Source organism: Amphiura filiformis, chromosome 1, assembly GCF_039555335.1.
Source record: "Amphiura filiformis chromosome 1, Afil_fr2py, whole genome shotgun sequence".
Classification (NCBI taxonomy): Eukaryota; Metazoa; Echinodermata; class Ophiuroidea; order Amphilepidida; family Amphiuridae; genus Amphiura; species Amphiura filiformis.
The window spans coordinates 30,988,627-31,006,018 of record NC_092628.1 but is presented as its reverse complement, the minus strand read 5'-3'; positions in this window follow the sequence as shown (position 1 = coordinate 31,006,018).

Below are 17,392 nucleotides of genomic sequence, written 5' to 3'. Positions count from 1 at the left end.
TAGGGACTACTGCAACTTTTGGAATCAGTTTAGCATTGAAATGTTTGTAACTTTTCTCAACAAGATCGCAGAGCAACAAATGAGGTGCCAAAATTCGTAGTATAAAAAACTGCATTCAGCGAGTTCATTGATTTGCTTAATACCCTTTTTGATTTTTTTATCATCACCTAAAATTTGTAACGATACTTTTATTGAACATTGTAATATTAATTACTTATAGAAGTAATAAAAAGGTTTTTTTGACAGCTCACTGTAATCAAAATATCTTTACTTTCTTTACTTTGTGACCTTCAGAATTCATACATTAAAGTTTTACAACATTTTCATATTGAATGGAATAAAATGGAGACTCGTGGTAAAATTGATTTACCAGTACAGAGGTGTGAACTGTGACAGCTAGCAGTCGGGATTTATTGAAAGAAACGATATTCTAGCCTATTATGTTCAAGGAAACTCTAATTTGGTAAATTCGAACATAAAAACGAAACCTTGATTGCTCATACAAAACTTTCTTTTGTTATTCTGTCCCCAGCAAACACAAAACGTTTTCGACATCATTCGCAAAAGGTTATAAAAGGTTGTCAGAAAACGTTTAAATGTCGGGTTATATAAATGGTATATTAAGGGTATAAAACGTTTTCATAACATTAAAAATCATTTTTTGATAATCTACTGCTCAGCAAACAAAAATGTTTTCGAGAAAACGTTTAAATGTCGGGTTATATAAAGGGTATAAAACGTTTTAATAACATTCCAAAAACATTTTTGAAAACTTGATACAAAACATTCTAAACAGAATGTTATTTTGGGGTTGAAAAAATATTTTGCGAAAAATGTTTGCCCAAAATATTTGCAATAACGTTTTAAAAACGTTTTCATGACCTTTATATAACCCGACATTTAAATGTTATTAAAACGTTTTGAAAAAACATTTTAAGAACATTTCTGTGTTTACTGAGTGCAAATATTTTAACATGTTATTTAAGTGTTGACAAAATATTTGGCAAAAATGTTTGCAAAAATAGTTTACAATAACATTTTTGAAAACATTTTAAAAATATTGTTGTAGTGTGTTTTCATACAAAACGTTTTAAAACGTTTTCATGACCTTTATATAACCCGACATTTTAATGTTATTAAAACGTTTTTATGTAAACCAAAAGCCAAAATATAACTTATTAAAAACGTTTTTGTGTTTGCTGGGTCATCATCATGGAGCTAAATGAAAAATTTATTTGGCACTTTTTTTTATGTGTGTTTTTTTAGAAACCTGTGTCGTGTGTTTCGTTCTGGAGCCAAAGTTCCATAAAGCTGAAAATGAACTTAAAATAATAGAAACTTTTGAACCTTAAAGTTCATTATAAACCTTTGTATTGATTTAATATTAGACTCATAATAATGTTCTGCAGAGGTGGGTAAAACCTACAAAAACATGAATTTTGATTTCATTTTAATTGACCTCATCTAAATTGACCTCACCCAATAATAGAAACACGAGAGCAACATGTTTTGAACTCCCAGGCTTCTAAATTGGTGATAAGATCCATAGGGTAAATATTTCAAATACTCTTTTATTCTTACCCTAAATATTTTATACATACCTATTGGTTTTCTCGTGATTCTCTCCTTAATTGTCACTTTGTTTGATGTAACAAAGGTTGGATTGGTTGCAGAAATATTGCTAATGGTAGTTGAATTCCACACACTTGGCACCATAGAAGTTGAATTAGTTGGTTGTTGGCTAAAAGCAGTCATTTCTGGTACATTTTGCTCTGTTCTTGTTCGGCTTGAAGTAGATGTTCTTTGTGAAGTTGAAGAGACTTCACTATCTGAAATTTCTGACATCATCGCCTCTGTAGTGGAAGGCACCAAACTTGATCGAGTTCTTAGTGCAAATGTGGCTTGTTCCGTGTTTTTCTTGCTTGGAGTTATGGTTCTCTCTGATTTGGCACTGCTTCCTTTATTAAATGAAGTCGTGTATGATGCATAGAGAAACGTTGAAAACTTAGATCTCGTTTTCCCATTGCTTATTTGAGTTGTTTCTGGCAACTTTGTTATTTCATCTCTTGTGTTTCGTGACACTGTTATTCCTTTTGGATTCGTTGTGAGGGTGTCAGTAACTAAAGTCCTGTGTGACGCTGAAGTATGATTCGAAGTAACAACTTGACTTATAATGGGATGATTGTTAGTCATAGATTCGCTTGGAATGACAGGAGTGTGATGAGTCAAAATGTCACCTGAAGGACTATTTGTCATTGGTTGACTAGAAATTCGTGTCTTGTAAAAGGTTGATGGTTCGGAAGTTGCGGGCTCACTTGGATTATGGTTATTATTAGTCACAGATTGACTCGGAGTAATCTGACTATTAGTCACTGGTTGACTTGAAATAGGTAGATTGTTAGTCACAGGCTCACTTTGATTAGGTGGGTTGGGTGACATTGGTTGAGTGTTAGTTGCAGGTTGACTTGGAATTTTAGGTGGAATTTTAGTCACATATTGACTAGGATTAGGTGGATTGCTGGTTACAAGTTGACTTGGAATGAGAGGATTGTTAGTTACTGGTAGACTTGGAAAAGGAGGATTATTAGTCATAGGCTGAATTGGAATAGATGGATTGTTAGTCAAAGGTTGGTTTGTAAAAGGTGGGTTATTAGACACAGTTTGGATTGGACTAAGCAGGCTATTAGTTGCTGGTTGATTTGAAATATATGGATTGATAGTCACAGTTTGACTTGGATTAGGTTGACTGTTTGTCACAGTTTGACTTGGATTATGTGGACTGTTGGTCATAGTTTGATTTGAATTTGGTGGACTGTTGGTCGCAGTTTGACTTGGAATAAGTGGCTTGCTAGTCACAGTTTGACTTGGCTTGGATGGACTGTTGGTTATAGGTTGACTTGGATTAGGTGGACTGTTGGTCACCGTTTGACTTGGACTAGGTGGACTGTTGGTCACAGTTTGACTTGGATTAGTTGGGCTGCTGGTCACAGTTTGACTTGGATTAGGTGGGCTGCTGGTCACAGTTTGACTTGGAATAAGTGACCTGCTAGTCACAGTTTGACTTGGCTTGGGTGGACTGTTGGTGTTAGGTTGACTTGGATTAGGCGGACTGTTGGTCACAGTTTGACTTGGACTAGGTGGACTGTTGGTCACAGTTTGACTTGGATTATGGGGATTGTTGGACACAGTTTGACTTGGATTAGGTAGATTGTTGGACACAGTTTGACTTGGAATTAGTGGTCTGTTAGTCATAGTTTGACTGGGATTGTGTGGACTGTTGGTTACAGTTTGACCTGGATTAGGTGGATTGTTGGACACAGTTTGACTTGGAATTAGTGGTCTGTTAGTCATAGTTTGACTTGGATTTGGTGGACTGTTGGTTATAGGTTGACTTGGATTAGGTGGACTGTTGGTCACCGTTTGACTTGGACTAGGTGGACTGTTGGTCACAGTTTGACTTGGATTAGGTGGACTGTTGGACACAGTTTGACTTGGATTAGGTGGGCTGCTGGTCACAGTTTGACTTGGACTAAGTGACCTGCTAGTCACAGTTTGACTTGGCTTGGGTGGACTGTTGGTGTTAGGTTGACTTGGATTAGGCGGACTGTTGGTGACAGTTTGACTTGGACTAGGTGGACTGTTGGTCACAGTTTGACTTGGCTTGGGTGGACTGTTGGTGTTAGGTTGACTTGGATTAGGCGGACTGTTGGTCACAGTTTGACTTGGATTAGGTAGACTGTTGGTCAAAGTTTGACTTGGAATTAGTGGTCTGTTAGTCATAGTTTGACTGGGATTGGGTGGACTGTTGGTTATAGGTTGACTTGGATTAGGTGGACTGTTGGTCACAGTTTGACTTGGATTAGATAGCCTGTTGGTCACAGTATGACTTGGATTAGGTGAACTGATGGTCACAGTTTGACTTGGATTATGTGGATTGTTGGTCACACTTTTACTTGGATTGGGCGGACCGTTGGTCACAGTTTGACTTGGCTTGTGTGAATTATTAGTCACGAGTTGACTTGGATTAAGTGCAATGTTGGTCACAGCATGACTTAGATTGGGTGAGCTGTTGGTTATAGGTTGACTTTGATGAGTCACGGTTTGACTTGCATTAAATGGCCTGGTAGTTACGGTTTGTCTTAGATCGGGTGGGCTGTTGGTTATAGGTTGACTTGGATTAGTTTGAGTATTGGACACAGTTTGACTTGGATCTTGACTGTTGGTCACAGTTTGACTTTGAGTGGGCGGACTGTTAGTCACAATGTTGATTGGTTTAGATGAATTGTTAGTCATGGGTTGACTTGATTTATTCGGACTGTTGGTCACAGTTTGACCTGGATTAGGTGGACTGTTGTTCACAGATTGACTTTGTTGAGTGGATGTACTGTTGTTCGCAGTTTGACTTGGCTTTGGTGGACTGTTGGTTATATGTTGACTTGGATTAGATATACTGTTGGTAACTGTTTCACTTGGATTATCTGGACTGTTGGCCATACGTTGACTTGGATGAGGTGAACTGTCGGTTACAGTTTGACTTGGATCGTGTGGGCTGTTGGTCATTGTTTGACTTGGATCGGCTGGACTGTCGGTTATAGGTTGACTTGGAATGGTTGGACTGTTGTTCACAGTTTCATTTGAATTGGATGGACTGTTGGTTATAGGCTGATTTGGATTAGGTGGACTCTCTGTTATAGGATGACTTGGATTGGACGGCCTGTTGGTTATAGGTTGACTTGGATTGGGTTGACTGGTAGTCACAGTCAAACTTGGATTAGATGTTCTGTTGGCCATGTTGGTCATAGTTTGACTGTAGGTTATAGTTTGATTTGGATTGGGTGGATGGATGGTTTTAGGTTGACTTGGACTGTGTGGACTGTTAGTCATAGTTGGACTTGGATTAGGGTTTCTGTTGGTTACACTTTGACTTGAAATGGGTGGGTTGTTGGTTTTAGATTGACTTGGATTGGATGGACTGTTGTTGACAGTTTGACTTGGGTTATGTGGACTGTTAGGCACAGTTTTACCTGGGTTAGGTGGACTACTGGTTACATTTTGATTTCGATCGGTCATACTTGGCTTTTGTGGACTGCTGGTTATAGGTTGACTTGGATTGGATGAACTGTTAGTCAGAGTTGGACTTGGATTGGGTGTTCTGTTGGTCACATGTTGACTTTGATCGGGCGGGCTGTTGTTTTTAGGTTGAGTCGGAATGGGTGAAATGTTGGTTATAGAGTTACTTGCATTAGGTGGATTGTTGGGCACAGTTTGACCTTGATTAAATGGACTTTTGGTCACAGTTTGATTTGGATATGGTGGACTGTATATTATAGGTTGACTTGGAATGGATGTTCTGTCTGCTATAGGTTTACTTGGATTGGATGGATTGTTGAATATAGGTTGACTAGGACTAAGTGGATTATTGGTCACAATTTGACTTGGGTTAGGTGGAATGTGTGTCACAGTTTGACTTGGAATAGATGGACTGTTGGTTATAGGTTGAATTGGATTGGTTGGACTGTTATTCAGAGGGTGACTTGGAACGTATGGAGTGATGGTCACAGGTTTATTTGGATCAAGTGGACTCCTTGTCACAGTTTGACTTGGATTGGGTGGACTATTGCTCACAGTTTGACTTGGATTAGGTGGACTGTTGGTTACAGCTTGACTTTGATTAGGTGGACTGTTGGTTACAGTTTGACTTGGATTAGGTGGACTATTGCTCACAGTTTGACTTGGATTAGGTGGACTGTTGGTTACAGCTTGACTTTGATTAGGTGGACTGTTGGTTACAGTTTGACTTGGATTAGGTGGACTGCTGGTCACAGTTTGACTTGGATTAGGTGGACTGTTGGTAACACTTTGACTTAGATTAGGTGGACTGTTAGTCACAGTTTCACTTGGATTAGGTGCACTGTTTGTCACAGTTCGACTTGGATTGGGTTGACTGCTAGTTACGGGTTGATTTGGAATGAGAGGCTCATTAGTCACTGGTTGACTTGGAACGGGAAGAATGCTAGTCACATTTTGACTTGTAATGTGTGGATTGTTAGTGACAGGTTGACTTGGAATATAAGAATTGTAAGTCACTGGCTGATTTGGATTGTGTGAATTACTAGGAACCTTGTTAGTCACAGGCTGGCTTGGAAAAGGTAAATTGCTAGTCACAATCTGTCTTAAAGTGGTAGAGTTGTAAGTAATAGGTTGTGTGGAAATTATAGGGTTTTTAGTCATTGGTTGACTTGAAATGGATGGATTTGTAATACCAGGGTTGTTATTCGATACTTTGGTTTGAAAAAGAATAGTCATTCGTTGACTTGGAGTAGAAATATTGTTAGTCACTGGTTGACTTGGAATATCAGGTATAGAGGTAGGTTGCCTTGTCGTGTGATGAGTAGGAGTAGTGAAAAGATTAGTAGTTTTACGTTGGCTTTGCATATCAAGGCTGTTAGTCACTGTATGGTTAAGAGAGGGACTAATAAAAGGGGAAGTTGATGGTAACTTATCTACGGTAGTTTGAACATGTTGACTCTCAGTAGTGATCAGTTCGGATGTGGTTGTATCTGTTGTAGGAATCACTACAGTTGTAGATTCCAAAAATGGTCCTAGTGTACAATTTGTCACCACTCCAGGAAACTCAGGACTTGTTACAGTACACACTACACGAGATCCATCATAGGAAAAAGGTTCGTATTGGGTATTCAAAGAGATGTAGTTTTCAAAGTCTTCTCTGGTAGTTGGTGGAAAGGTAACTTCACCATCCATAGATATTCGTTTCCATGTTACATCGGTAGCAAGGTTGCTTCGCCTTACACTGCAATAAACTGCGAATGACGTATCCACTGACGGTTTCTCTGGCTTCAATTCGCAAAGTGGTTCCAAATCATTCGATAAATCATTTCCTAGAGTAACCCTGACAACTTTCAAGTAACTATGGTTTATCCTTTTAGATGTCACACTGACTAAACTTTGATAAAATCCTGTGTCACTTTCTTCTACATTTGTTATTGTAACTTGATTACTATACAAGCCATTTGATTTATTAATTTGGACACTATATCGATTAGGATCGATCCTATCCTGGCGTATCATATCCTCATGGATAATAAATCGATAATCAGATCCAATCATCTTACTCCACGATGCACTTGATACAGAATATCCTGATCCAGGTGGTAGTTCAATCTTTGCAGTCATTGACATCGTCTCCCCAATTCTTGCACCAAGCAGATTGTCTCCAATAATTTGCGTACCAGGCAACACAGACACTGCAGAAGCGCAGTTTCTTGTTGGATAGTTTGCATTTGGGAACCTCACACGACACTGGGCAACCAAGCCATCAACTGCCACATCTAGGCTGGTTAATGTAAATGTATATCTCTGAAAGTTAAATCCCTGTAAAGTTGTAAGTTGGTATCCAGATTTTGTATGTACCGTTCCATTAGGATATAGCAACGTCCACTCCACTATTTTACCGATAGTGTCATCTCGTTTTAAAAAACAAGCAGGTGTAATGCTCATTCCTTCAACAATGATCTCACTCGGATCCACGCTACATTTAGGTACGTATTCAGAAAGCAATTCTCCAACACTAACATAAACATATTGCCGTAGAAACAGTGATGGAAATCCAGTTACAAATGAAACCGGAGCAGTACAGAAGTAAAACCCAGAGTCATTTCGTTGTATATTGGAGAATGTCAATTGATAGGTATGAAGTACCAACTCTGGATTGATACTGTCATTAGAATAAGATATTGATATCCGCGGATACTGGTCAGCTAGTGGCATAGACGTATTCACTGTGATATCCTTCACTAAAGATTGTGCCCAGCTGACTTTGGATAACTTTGGGAAATTCATATAACCAATCCGGTATCCTTCAGGAACTCCAACAGTACAGTTGATGGAGAGTGTATCTCCTACTCTGACTTCGTCAATGTTGTCATTTGTGCTTAATGAAATGGTTGGTCTTTGGGCTGTGATGTATGCTGGAATTAAGTGCACAATGAGCACCCCTAGGAGCAGGTTGCTCAAATCGGACTTGAACCCCGCCATTTTAACATACATTAATTTCAAAGATTAAGCGGTACAAAAACATTCTTTATAGTGAATGAGTCGGTTTTCAGCAGGCCACCCCATAATGTTTCCAATTGTTAGATGAGTAGTCGGATTCATTTTTGTTATTTCCATATGGTTTTATCTTGGATCATTAATATCGAGGGCTGCATTTCAAACTGTGATGAAGTTTGCATTCAACTAATGGTGACCTCTAGGTTGTTAAACTAGATGTAAGAATAAGCACAGACCACCTGCTAGTGTAGTGCCGTCTGTCATATTCAAGTCAGTATTATTTGAGAGTAGCTTACAGTCTTATGATGAACTTTGCCATCTGCAGCACATCATTCAAATACATCTTTCATCAACCGCATCATTTGAAGTCCGTTCTTGTTCCATTATATACATTAACATGTGAGCAATTATCCTCTTATTATGATGTTTAAGTCACAAAGAAGGATAACATTAAATCATCTTGATACAAATACCAGCTGAAGCAAAAGACGATGATACCAAATTCAAAGGTAGTAAATAAGAACCGAGGCTGATCCTGAGGGCCGAGCCCTCGAAGCAGAATGTCATTATTCAAACAGTTATATGCATTAACTACCCGAGCTTAATAATCCGTCTGGGGCAAATGAGATTAGATGATCCGGTATAGACAAATCCAGCTCATATGTAAGAAGCTTACTGTTAACCTTTTCACCAGCAATGATCCTAGGCATCACTTGATAACAATTTCGGAATAAAATAGATGCAAAATCCTGTCATTTTATTTTCAAATAGTTACAGGAAGATGCCTTAAGTAAGTTGATCAAGACGACACCGAGTATTCACTATCTATGGTATTTGAGCAAATAATCCAATATGATACGACTATCCGTTAACAAAGGAAACGACTGTCAGAGTTGGAAATACTGATATCAATGTACATCACAACGACGATGTTCATAATTTGATCCTCTTAAACGGCAAAATATGTGAAATGCGCAACATCAACACTAGACCACCACATCGATCATACAAAATTGAATCGCACTTTTCTCTGTCAATTGTTAATAATAAAAAGTTTTTTCCATCTCACTTGCTTTGCTGGCTAGATACCGTTTATGCTAATTTTTAAGTCAAGTATTTACCCTCGATTGTATTTATTCAACTCTTCTAACAAAAACTCTCCACCAAAATATTTTGATCACGGACAATACGATTTGGTTACATTGGGTGTCCTTCAAAACGCCAACACTTTAAAAAGCTATTTGTAGTTATATGATGTGTATAATGATATCATTTTTATGAGGTTTATTATAAAAGAGAGCGTTTTAGAAAATGGCAGTTAAGCGGATATCTAATTTGGGGACACTTGATTTCCAATTCAAAATTAGAAATACTCAAACAGTTCGATTTTGCAAGTATTGATTTGTAGTAAAAACATTAATGATGTCGTTTTGATCAAACGTGAAGGCGGTGTCACATCAGCGACTAATTGTGAATAATTCCATAACCAATACTATTGCAGCTATAGACCAGCTATAGATAAAACAAAATTGCTTCAAAATAATCCAGAGGCTCCGGAAGATTTTTAATATTGGGCCCAATGACGCTTGGCCCAAGTTATCTGCAGGGCCTTCTCTTGGAAATCAGTGTAGTAACATTGAAGGGGCTACCCTGCCTAAAGAATAAATAAATAAATGAATATGAGGGGGGGGGGGTATGGTACTGGCCCTTAGCCACCAGCAATGTCAAGCATTATTGGGGGCCGCCTTCCGGAGCCACTGCAATCCTACAGCAAAAATTAACCCCTGCAACCAATGTTCACTGAAACGTTGCAAGTTTTAAAATATTACCCAAAAACTTAAAAGCGTACATCAAATACTGCAATGTACGGATGAGAAAAATCATACAAATCACAACCTACAATGCATAATCTTTCCCGATTTGGTATAATCTATAATAAATCTAAATAATTCCATTATCCACGTCGAAGTATTGATGCATTCATAACTATTGATATGAAAACGACTATCCTTTACTTTTCCTCCCCTATTTTTGCATAATATATAAAGGTCGTCGTACACATCCATTATTTTTCTCTTACCAAAAAAAAAATACAATACATTTTCAAGGATTTTAAACACAAGCATTATCAGTTTGTTTCGATGCGTGTGGGAGAACGTGAGCAAAATTTATTGTTTTGCTCCGAATTATTCATGCGCATGCATATGAAAAAGTCGAAAAAGGGAAAGGCCCGGGAAAGTACCTTTTCATGGCCTCGTGTAAAATGATATAATGCGATAATCGCCTATATTTTCAACAACCTAATTGAGGGTTTAAAGGCATGCCATTTAGAATAGACATAAAACCAATATAAGTGTGTCGCAAGTGATATGATTTATGAGTAAAAGTGATACGAGGTTTCGTCTGTCCGTACAGACACTGGTAGTGTGTTTTTCATAAAAATTAAAAGTAAAAAAAAAGAATACAAACCTGAAAATGTTCACCCATTATTGTGCATTGATTTTGTAGTTGTTATTTCTTAAAATGCCAAACGTGGTAGCATGTAGCTGCATGTGTTTCGTAATTTGTTACATTAAGTATTACATAATAGTTTCAAAGTGACATAGCCTACGTTGGTTTTCCATTTCACATGTTTATAACGCTGTTTTACCTAGATTTATAGTATGCTATCACCTCAAATTTTGTACAGAGTGTAACCACCTCATAATCTTTTGAAGATTCATTAAAGCATCAACATGAATCAGTGATGCCGATGATCTCAAACAGAACTGATAGCTTACAATGACCCCGACTTGAAGAAGATAGATAAAGATATTTGCAACATATCTGCTAAAGTGACATCTCAGTACCGTAAGGTTGTAAATTTCTCAAATTGTACTTGGTGCTTAAGCATCAAGAGTATATTAAGGGGACTCGATCTTTTGTGCGTAATTATAGAGGGCCAGGGGATTCACTCTATCATTAAAAAAATTATTTGAAGAAGTCAAAGAGCCCAAAGAGCCCTAGGAATAAAAACTGCAGTGTAATTCACACCAGATACAATTTCTTTATACGACAAAAATTAATTTTTGTAATCGATCAAAAAACAAACGTTTTATATCAATTTTAAATTTAGCCTGAATCCGTAAATATGGTACCTCTCGCCCTTTTTTAGGTCAAGGCTATTTTTACCATTATGCAGCGAACCATTGTTGTAGCTATTTCACATACATGTACAAAACATTCTAGAGAAAGAATGAGGACATATAGTGTTGAAATATCTTTTGTTGATTTCGAATGATAATGTCATGAAGTCGTAAATTTTAAGGTCAAATTCCTAAAACCAAAACAAAACATTGCGACGCAGATAATTCCCGACTTCCCACATCAGTGTCTTTATTATTTGTTTGAAACCTTTCCCAAACGTTCGTGCTGTTTATGCATAAAACGGCTAATCTATCTTTACAAAACGCGTCTTTTTTTAGTAAACAAAAGGCTAAAGATGGCATTATGAGATTTATCTTTTATCATTACACTCAGCCGCTCAACTGCCACGGTGGCCGAGCGGTAAAGCCTGTGGAAACTTTTTTTTTCTTCAAAATTCATGATCGCATTCCGAAATGAGTCACTTGTCGGTAAATCATGTGTCGTATCCTTAATGGGGAATAATACCCTGATTTTCATCAGTACCCCTCTTCTTTTTTTTCTTGCAAATTTATAAAGTACATAAATATATTCATCACCTCATGTCCTGAACTTATAAAATATATCTACATACAAAGTGCTTTTAAACCCATTTTAGTAAATCATTTTAGCCCTATATATTTTTTGTTTACTGTATCCTAGTAACTCAGATATGTGTTTCATAACAAACCATAATGTATTCCATTCAACATGTTCAAGTAGGGTACATGAATAGAATACATAAAAAGTGGTGCATGCAAAATAACAGTTAATATTAACACTGAATAAATTAAATAAACACTTACACAATGAATACATAGTCATTAGTCAATTTAATACTATAATGTGTTGTTAGGAGAAGAAAAGGCTATTAGGTCACCGTATGTCAGGTTATAGGTCAATTGGTTCAGGTCAAATTTAGGCATCAATTTTGAATACACATGTGAGAGTCTGTGATATCATAATGAGGCATAATTTTGATATTCTGTCTTTAACTGGATATATATCGAGAAGTGCAAGGTGGATATACTAATATACCTTGGGATGTAAATGGTGAGTACAATTTAGAATGCCTAGTCGAGATGGATTTCACAAATAAATATAAAATAGTTACCAAAATCACAAAAGTTAAGCTTACGGAAAACTACCCAATATGGTGGTATAGGTGACAAGAAATACAATTTTTTTCAACATTGCTGTAGTATGGTTGTGGTAACCTGTTACCTATGGCTTAATTAAGTTTCTGTGAAATAATGTAGCAAGTTAAATATACAAAATATAGCTCAACATTGAAAATAGAAGCATTTTAACCATTTCCTTTTTGATAGTTGTGGAGCACCAAGTTCATGAAGTCATAAAAGAAATCAGGAACCACTTATTCCCATTTTACATATCAACTTTATTTCCCTAATGTGTTAGCAACACATATCCACAATTTTAACGAAATCCGTTGACAGCAATTGGCAAAATCTTGGTGATTAAAACATTTGGTTTATCAAAACTTCTCTATACTTCAGCAATGATTGGTATGCCATTAAGTATTCAAAAGAAGGTTAATGATATTATTTACAAGTTCATCTGGAATGGCCCAGATAAAATAAAACGGTCTGTTTTGTGTAGAGAATTAGATGAAGGTGGTTTGAAAATGGTTGACTTACAAGCAAAAATCAAAACACAATCTGTTATGTGGCTTAAGAGACTAATTATGCCAAACAAATCTGGTTGGAAAAGTATCTTAATATTTTATCTAAGAAACCTGGGTGGCACAGGTATTCTGGAGTGTAATTTTGATTTTCGAACACTATCAGGAATTATTCCCCCATTCTATTTGAATGCATTCAAATTATGGTCAAAGTTTAATTCAGGTGAGCCAAAAATGCTATCGAGGTTTGCAAACAAGTGATTTGGAATAATAAGCGTATTCTGATTGGTAAAAAGTCAGTGTACTACTCTAAGTTTGAGGAAGCAGGCTTCCATACAATTTACGATTTCATTGATGACAAAGGCAATTTTAAGAATTTTGCTAACAGGATGGGTGATAACTATAATAGAATTGATGTGCTTAAATGGTTTGGACTGATTAATGCAATTCCAAAAGTTGGCGTGACATGATTCGTAAGGAGGGACGACCCTTCCAGAGGACTTAGGCATAGTGATCAACTTATCGAGAGGAAGTGTTCCACTTCTGAAACTGAAGTCCAGGGATGTTTATAAGTCATATATTGATAGCATTAAAACTGATCCTGTTAGCCAATTTTCATTAAAAGAGTTTATAATATGACCGAAGCCGAATGTTGCGAGTTGTATTTAATGCCTTTCAGAGCTACGCTAGATGTGAAATTAAGATGGCTTCAGTACAGAATTACTCATAACATTTTGCCAACTAATGACTGGCTGTGCAAAGTTGGTTTGGTTGACAATGATAAATGTGTCTTTTGTAAAACAGAGAAGGAAACCATTGTACATCTTTTTGGTAGTTGTAATATTGTGAACTCTTTCTGGCAAAGTATTCAGACTTATTTTGATTTCATACCTGAGTTCGATGAATTTAGTAAAGTATTTGGTTTACTGGATACAAATGTTAATTACTGGGCAGGTATTAATCAAATTATGCTCATTGCTAGAAGATATATTTACAAGTGTAGATGTGAGCAGTCTAAGCTTTCTTTTAATGGTTTCAAAAATATTGTTGTTGATACCTTGAAGCTTGAACATTTTTGTGCACAAAGAAAATTGAAGTTGGATTTACATTTTAAAAAGTGGGATCCCTTTCTCAGCTTGTTGTAGTGCATGATATCTGGGATATCTCAGTTTGCCCTTATTGCATTTTATGTATACGGTTGAGGTGGTACTGCACCCCTGGCCAATTTGATGCCTATTTTTTGCATTTTTCTACAAATTTGTTTGAGAGGAATGCAAGGATGGTCACGGTTTTGTCAGAAGGTGTGGTACTGCCTTAAATCCTTTATTCCATAAAAGTGTACTAGAATTTGTCTGTTGAAAATTCATATTAATTTCATGACCCCATTTATATGCTTGTCTGGAACTTGTTGTGATGCATTATATCTTGGGTATTTTAGTACCCTTTATTGTATTGTATATTATGTATACCGTTAAGGTGGTGCTGCACCCTGGCTAATTTTGTGCCTATTTTTGCATTTTTCTCCAAATTTGTTGAGAGGAATGCAAGGATGGTCACGGGTTTGTAAGGGGTGTGGTGCCGACTTAAATCCTTAACTCCATAAAAGTGTACTGGAATAGAATATTGTATTGTTTTATATTACCCCCTGGAACTTATCTGTATTGTATATTCTTTTTGTATATTCTTTTTGTGCTTGTATTATTATTGTACTGTTTTTATTTGCAACGCATGAAATGATTTAAATAAAAGCCCGATTTCGGGCATGAAATACAAAAAAAAAAAGAAATCCGTTGATAGTAAGCTTTCCAAAATGAAGTGAATTTAAATCATCCGTGATGTACCACCTTTTGGCTTCTACTTTTAAAAGCATGTAAGCTACGTTGATACCGATGCCACCAATAAAACGAGAAGATTTGCCCCTTCATTTTGCATACCACTTTGTCCAATTTTTTTTGTAATTTCTTCACAAAATGCAAAAAAAAATCAATGGGTGTAGTACCCCCTTAACCATGTTAACTATGCTGTTATTACGGTATTACATAATACAATTTACCAGTTTGATAAGTTGGAAAGACTGTTTTGAGAGAAGATATGTTTATTTGATGTAAGCGACAAATGGCTTGAGTGCGTCAGACGCTATTGGGCTATTCCAGAAATTAATGGCACCCCATTAAGAAGACATGTAAGTTTGTACCATACATTTTTGGGAATTCCAAGACCAACATTTTATCCAAAAAAATGGGTATTCCCAGTTTGACAATAAAATGATTTAAAAATGGGGAATTCCCAGTATCCCTAAAGAAGACAGGCAAATTTTTGCCAACATTTTTGTAAATTCCCAAGCCTAAAATAAAAAGGTGTCTTTTTCGTGGGAATTTCCATCGGGGTTGTGAAAATAATGACAATTTTTTTGGGAATTTCCAGAGCAAAAATATGTGAAATATTTTGGGAATCCCGTGTCTTCTTTGGGAGGGGGAGTACCTTTAATTTCTGGAATAGCCCATTTGATGCTAAAGCGGCAAATTGACATGGTTGAGAATAAAGTAGTGAATTCAATCGCATGCATATGGCAAATCCTTGCATATTTTAAAGACAGTCGTCATGTATTGTATTGTCAACTGATCAAACTAGCATAATATCGAATATACCTAACATCTTACCTGTAGGATTGTTCAGATTATTTTATGAAAGTTCTAGTTGCATTATAATGTCATACATGTTTGACTTGGATTAGGTGGACTGTTTGTCACAGTTTGACTTGGATTTAGGTGATTGGTTGGACTGTTCAGTGGTCACAGTTTGAAGCTGTTTGACTTGGATTTGGACTGTTGGTCACAGCTTGAAGCTGTTTGACTTGGATTCAAGGGACTGTTGGTCACAGTTTGACTTGGATTTAGGGATTTAGGGGACTGTTGGTCACAGTTTGACCTGGATTGTTTGCACTATTGGTCACAGTTTGACTTGGATTGTTTGGACTATTAGTCGCAGTTTGACTTGGATTGGGAGAACTATTGGCCATAGTTTGACTTGGATTATGTGGATTGTTAGTCACAGTTTGACTTGCATTAGGTGGAATGTTGGTCACTGTTTGACTTGGATTAGGTGGACAGTCACAGTTTGACCTGGGTTGGACTGTTGGTCACAGTTTGACTTGCATTATGTGGGCTGTTAGTCACAGTTTGACTTGGATTAGGTGGACTGTTGGTCACAGTTTGACTTGGGTCATGTGGATTGTTAGTCACAGTTTGACTTGCAATATGTGGGCTGTTAGTCACAGTTTGACTTGGATTAGATAGACAGTCACAGTTTGACCTGGATGGGTTTGATTGTTGGTCACAGTCTGACTTGAATTAGGTGGACTATTGGTCACAGTTTGACTTGCATTATGTGGGCTGTTAGTCACAGTTTGACTCGGATTAGATAGACTGTTGGTCACAGTTTGACCTGGATGGGTTGGATTGGCCACAGTTTGACTTAGATTAGGTGGAATGTTGGTCACAGTTTGACTTGGATTAGTTGGACTGTTGGTCACAGTATGATTTGGATTATGTGGACTGGTGTTCACAGTTTGACTTGGATTAGGTTGACTGTTGGTTATAGTTTGACCTGGATTGGTTGAACTGTTGGTCACGGGACTTGGATTGGATTGATTGTTTGCCACAATTTGGCCTGGTAATGCGTCAAGTTGAGAAAAGAGTCAACGTATTGAGAAATAGGTAAATGCGTCGAGCTTTCAGCCAATCAAGACACAGTATTCTCATTTGCTGAATCTTGAAAGCTTAAAGCAATAATGTGTGATTTGCATAAAGAATAGATTCTTATTTAAATGGTTTTTTTCACTGATCACATTATCCCCTTTTAATTTCGAGCCAAACAAATGAGGTATAAGGAAGAAAATTGCGATTCAATCCAACGCCTACAATGCGTGTACTACGCTCGCCGATCGTATTACATTAAACTGCACGGAGCATCGCGCTCGACGTGTGTACATACAAGCTGACATCCACGGTACATGTTAGCAAGTACTCGATCGTTGAACTCTGAATACAACCGGGTCGACCCGGTTTTAATACAAAAAAATTTACTGTTATTAAAGCACTTCAGGCTTAGTCTTTTACGTGGTATTTTAGTATACCACTGGGCATTATAATTATGCAAAAAGTAGAAATCCGAGTAAAAAGCAAATCACACATTATGGCTTTAACGCGCGGCTTTGGCTTTCACATCCGCACACAATGAACCGTATGACTTGTGCATAACCTTTGTAAATATGACTAGAATACAATGTATTATACTTGAATTAATTCATTGAGTGTACGGCAGAGACTGTAAAGGACCCTACAGACTTTTTAGTTTAGTGGATGTAAAATTCGATGTAACATATCTACGTTATTTAATCTATTCACATTCTATTTCTGTAATGTTTAAATTGTAACGAATGTTTGATGACGTAAAATCGATAATATATTTTATGTAACATATTTATATCGATTTTACGTCACCAAACATTCCAGAACT